The following is a 6,000-nucleotide window of genomic DNA, read 5'->3' as shown; positions in this document are numbered from 1 at the left end:
CCCTCTGCCTACAAACTGTTTGGGCTTCCACCCACCTTTGGCAGGAAGAAACTGCTTCCCGGATGTGTAGGATTAAAGGTGGGTCCCAGAGCCTCCAGGCCTTGGATTGGGATAGGTCCTGGGTCCCTCCAAGCCCTGGGAAGGCTTCCCCAGTGCAACTCTGCTGAGACCATCTCCCACCTGTGACTTGAAAGCACCCACTCCCTTGTGAATGGCTTAGAGCAGACAAGGCTGGTGGGACCCCCAGGATGTCTACGTTGATTTACAATCCAGGTCATCACAGGGGCACTTTTTTTGGTTCACGTTTAAAAAATGCCATCTTGTTTCTCCATGGAGACTGACAAGATGTCTTCAGGAGAGTTCCCTCCCAGGGCTGGCAGGCTGGGCTCTGTCCACGGACCCGACCTCCTGCCTTGTATCAGTGGTGGTGCACTAATCACACTTCTCCTTCACCTTTGCGCCAAGAAAAGAGCAAAGAGCCAGACCCAATGATTGTTTGCATTTGCCCACACCCTCTCAGCCGCTGGGCAGACATCACTGGGCTGCATCCAGGGAGAGGGAAAAGGGAAGGGGCTTCTCTGGTGAGAGAATGAAAGGGCTGGCCTGGCCAGGGGGAAGAGGCGTGCAGCCCAGGGCAGGACTGAGGGCAGGACACGGGGGCACAGCTAGAGAAGCGTGAAGAGGCAATGCTATGAAACACCCCAAAGCCAGTGCATAGAATATGCCGTTTTGTTAGATACAGAGTAGAAATTGCTGCTCCTTTGAGAGAGACACAGACACCAGGGCGGAAAGAGGCAGCCCGACATCCCCTAGGGATGTGTTGTCGAGGGTAGCTTCCTAGGGAAAAGCCTGAGCCCTCCCTGAGAAGACTCAAGGCTATTTTAAAGGCTGGTCCTCAGAGGGCCGTGCCCAGCCTCCCTGTGCTGCAATGCTGGGCAGCAAGGCTATGCGCTGGCTTCCTCCAGGTCTCCGTTGCCACTGGCAGCAAAACCCAAGCTGGGTTATTACATCAACGACTTCTGCCCTCCTCGGCCCCTGGGGAGCCCGGCCAGGTTGGAAAGCAGCAGGAACCTTTTCCAACACAAATACATGATGATCTCAGGTAGCAGCGCTGATATTAGAAAATGGGGAGAGACGTCTTATGGGTTTCACTCAGATGGAAAGGAATTGGAGCCAAGCTCAGTCCGTTTCAGGGCTGTGGGCCAATATGGGCGGCGGAGAGCTGCAGAGATGGCCCTTGAAATACAGGTTTGGTGACTTCTGACAGTAAATGGCCTTAATCCACAGGGGGAACGTTCCTGCTTCGTTGCCATCTTTGCCAATTTGCAGTATTTGCTGTAAAATAGAAACGCCCAGCCAGGATCTCCTGCCCTAAAGGCAGGGAACAAATGAAATGTTTTCCTATTGTGTAAAGAGCTCACATTTTCCCACATGCAGAGCACGGATCAATGTCATCAACCTTTCATCTTTCTTTTATTTCCCCAAATTACCTTCCAGAAGAGAGCGCAAACGCCAGTTTTGTGGACGTATCTCCAATATACAGATACTTTCTGTGTCACTGTCACAGTGGACGTTGTCGTGTTCTGGCAGCCACCTTGCATCCTCAGGAGGAAAATTAGATTGTGCATCAAGCCCCCGTGTGAAAGGAAGGGGGCCGAGAACGCCAAAGGTGACTTCTTGCCCCTGAGCCTTTAGGAGGCTGGGAGCCCAGGAAGGGTCTGGCAGCCCCCAACCCACCCTGCTGTCTGCTCTTCCTGGGCTCCCAAGACTTACCCGGTCCACGGGACCAAGGGCGCTTCTCCTGTGTGTGTCTTGCTCCTTGACTATCCTATTCACACCTTGTCACCGGAAATGTATCTTTATTCTACCCTCGCCCGTCCCCTGCCACCCCCAGCTATCCGGTCTGAAGATGGTTTATCAAAATAACACTAGTCAGATGAAAAACAGGGAAAAAGTTAACCCTTTTCTCATATAAAAGTAATACAGGTCTTGGAATTGGACCAATTTCTACCATCCCTCCTAAAACAAATTCCCTTGTGGGATGTGGTTCTGAGAGTGGAGACTGGGAGTGTGGGAGGGGTCACATGCAGGACCCTGTCACCTGGCCTAGGCACAACAGATCTGGTGACTTTGTGTGAATGATAAAGTGAATCACTAAAATGTCAGAAAATCCCTTTCCTCCCTCCATTTTCTTCTTCTTTCCTCCCTTCCTCCCTTCCTTCCTTCCTTCCTCCCTTCTTTCCTTCCTTCCTTCCTCCTTCTCTCCCTCCCTCCATCTACCCACCCCCTCGCCTCTCGCCATTCGCCATCTGTTTGGAATTCCAGTTCTCCAGTGCTGTGGGAATTGACTGCATGTCTTATCTCCATTCTAACATATTTGGAGGTTTGAAGATAACAAACGTGTAATCAGAACGAAACTAGCCGTAGGTCAGCCTCTTCACAGATACCAGTTGTCTTCCCTAGCCCAGATTAATTTAGAATCTTGCCTAAAACTCCACCTTCAGGAATTACTACAAGTAACAGTAATAATAGAGAAAACCATGGCACTGACAGTAGTGTATACAGTTTGAATTCTTTCTTCATCATCTGGGATGGATTGCGTTGATCCAGCCACACTTTCGCTTCTGGGCATTCTTGCTGTTGAGAGCAGGTTGTTCTAAGATAGGGCCCTGGAAGAGGTAGGATTTTGAATACATAGCAACAGTTCTCTGTGTAGTCCCCACATGTCCTGAGTAGCAATTACTATTATATTATTGTATGATTGCCAACAATAATTCCATATATAGTTGTATACATATATATAATTATATATATAATTTGTATAGCATTCTACAATTTTTTCAAAGCGATGTCACATACCTCGTATCATTTTCTTCCCACAACAGCCCTGTGATGTGGAAGGGCAGGATATCTTCAAATGGATGAAGGAGGAAATCAAACCAGAGAACAAAGTGACGAGCAGAGGCCAGGAACCCAGGGGCCTGACTTCCGGTCCTGGGCTGTTTCTATGATTCAGTTCTGCCTTCCAGCCTTGCCCAAGCTATGTCTTCACCAAGAGGCTGTTGTTTGCTGACTTACTTATTCATTCATTTCATGAATAGGTATTGAGCTCCAGGCACTGTTCTAGGTGTTGGCGGTATAGCAGTGAAAACCAAAACAAAATCAAAACAAAATCAGCCCTTCCTGTAGAGTAGGGTCAGGCGCTGGCTAAGGTCAGTGCAGTGTTGAAAAGCACAGATGCAGGGCCAGCCTGCTTGGGTCTGCATCCCAGCTCATCTGTCTACTTGCAGCATGACCTCTGGCATTTCAAACCTTCTGGTCTGTTTCTTCATCGGTAAGACAGAGGTAATTATAGCCCCCCCCCCCGAGGGGCATTTTATGAGGCTTCAATGAGCAGATACTCATAGGTACTAGAATAGGATCTGGCCCAGAGTAAGCCTGCCATAAGTGTTAGTAGTGAGTGTAACCTACCTTATGGGGAGACTGAAAAAAAAAAACCAACAAATGTGTATGCAAGATTGTTAAATGCTTAAGAATGCTCTTCAGCAAATTTGGGGTGATGACTGCAAATGCTGATTTCTTTCTGGCCCTTTCTTCTTAAGTAGTAACGTATTTTCCCTCCCTCATATGCAACCTCCATCTTGCTCCCACCAAGAAGTAATGGATGAGTTATAAACGTCTCAGGGCCATTTTTTTTTTTTTTAATTAAATTTTTGGCTGCTTTGGGTCTTCGTTGCTGTATGTGGGCTTTCTCTAGGTGCGGCAAGTTGGGGCTACTCATTGTTGTCGGGTGCAGGCTTCTCATTGCGGTGGCTTCTCTTGTTGCGGAGCACGGGCTCTAGGTGCACAGGCTCAGTAGTTGTGGCTCATGGGCTCTAGAGCGCAGGCTCAGTAGTTGTGGCGCACAGGCTTAGTTGCTCCGCGGCATGTGGGATCTTCCCGGACCAGGGCTCGAATCCGTGTCCCCTGCGTTGGCAGGTGGATTCTTAACCACTGTGCCACCAGGGAAGCCCTTGGGGCCAATTTTTAAACTATTCATTTGGACTTCTCTTCCAGAGCTCTGTGCAACTTTGCTCAGATCTCTCTGTGTTCCTAATGCAATATTTAAAGTTTGTATCTGTCACAGTGAGATAAAATAGAAGTCTCTGTGTACAGGCTTGTGTCTTGGGGGCTTTCATGATGTAACAGTCTGTACTTCTGTTTTGAACATTCAAGGCTGAGACTCTCCAGTTACTTCTCAGAAAGAGCTTGACTTCCCAGCCCAACCTTCAATTCTGCTTTGCCTTCAAGGTCCCAGCCTCCCACCCCGACTTCCCACTCCTACCTTGGCACCGATAGAATTAAAATCCTTTGTATTCATCCTGAGAGATTTCCTCACAGCTCTGCCAAGGCAGATCATTGCCTGTTTCACTTTTATTATTTAAATTCTAAATTCCTTCTTAGTAGCGTTCGCCTTCTGTCATGAACAAGGGGCTGGTGGATGTGCAGAACCTTCCAACTTAATCCAGTGCTTCTTGAGTGAGGGCTTGTGCATCACGATCTGAGATCTGCCACTCAAGAGCAGGGCTTGGCAGGGCCCGCTTGTTTGTTAAATAAAGTTTTATTGGAACAAAGCCTGTCCACTTGTGTAATGTATCACCTATGGCTGCTTCCAAGCTACAACAGCATAGCTGAGTCGCCTCAAGGCCCTGTGGTCCACCAAGCCTAAAGTATTTACTCTCTGGCCTCTACTGAGAAAGTGTGCTGATCCCCAGGGAGGAAAGCAGACCCACAGCCGGCAGATGGAAGCCTGAAGATTTAAAGATTTTCAAAGAGAAGGGCCCATGGCTGAGAGCTATCGCTACGTGTTCACAATTTGCAGCTGAAGCCTGATGATGACTTGTGTACGATAAAGGGTATCACCCCAACGATATTTTGCCTCCAAAGCAAATGGGACCACGTGTGGGGACCAAGTGTGGAGTAACAGCAGGGATGTTACGTCAGGATGTCCTTGTGTCTGGATGGGATGAGAATTGTCTTACAGCAAAGTGTCTCCACATCTGTGTGTGTGTTCCCCCCCTTCTGAAGCAGCGAGCACGTTCCCTGTGCACAGCCTTCTCAGAAAGAGTGTTTGATCTGTAATGATGCCCTGGAGGGCGAGGACCTGGAAAGAGCTCTCTGCCTTCCCACTGCAGGTGGCTTCCCTCTTACAGAGCTTTTGAGGGCCAGGTATTAAGCACTCTGTGCCCCGGTCTGTGCTGTTCTTGACAAAGACACACAAGACCCAGAGCAAAACAAGACACAGTGTCTCATGTTCGCTGAGCTCGGCAGAGCACCCCCTGGTGCTTAAAATGTCAGAGGAGGGAGGAACTCTCGTGCATCAGGGTTGATGCAGTGTTTGTTAGGTTTAGGGGTATTACCTCTGGGTCCCTGTTTCATTTAATTAAAGCAAGTCTGCTGGTGAACTTGTTCCCAAAGACTAATTAGTGGATGGGCAGCATCGAAATCATCTGCATATTAAAAAAAAATATGCTGAACATCTTCCTCGGTGAGTTTGATTTTCAGTAGGCCTGGGGTGGATTCCTGCTTTTAAAAACCCCCATCCCCCCAATAACTGTGACGCACAGCAAGTGAATGCTGACAAACGGAATCTGGTGTTTATCTCACAATGTTTCAAAGGATTCGGGAGGTGCTAGTTCTTTCTCTGCAGGATCTGCACCTTGAGTCCCCAAAGAAGCTGCTTAATGCGCCCCTGGAGGTACTGATTGTCTGTGATTGAGATGTGAGTTCAGGTTCTCATCAGAACTCAAAGTGGGATTCAGACTTTCTTACCTCGTGAGCCCTGCTTATCTGTCTCCCATAAGGGCTTGATTTTTCTCCAGAAGAGCAGTGTTTTCACACTGTAGGTTGCAATCTACTCGTGGGTTATAAAGTCATTTAAGGAGGGTGAACCAGCATTAAAAAAAAAAAAAATGAAAGGACTAGGGAAAAAAAAATCAGGATGCATCACATGTGTTAAGG

This window comes from Balaenoptera physalus, assembly GCF_965194825.1.
Source record: "Balaenoptera physalus genome assembly, chromosome: 18".
Lineage (NCBI taxonomy): Eukaryota > Metazoa > Chordata > Mammalia > Artiodactyla > Balaenopteridae > Balaenoptera > Balaenoptera physalus.
Note: the sequence above shows the minus strand (reverse complement) of the source record.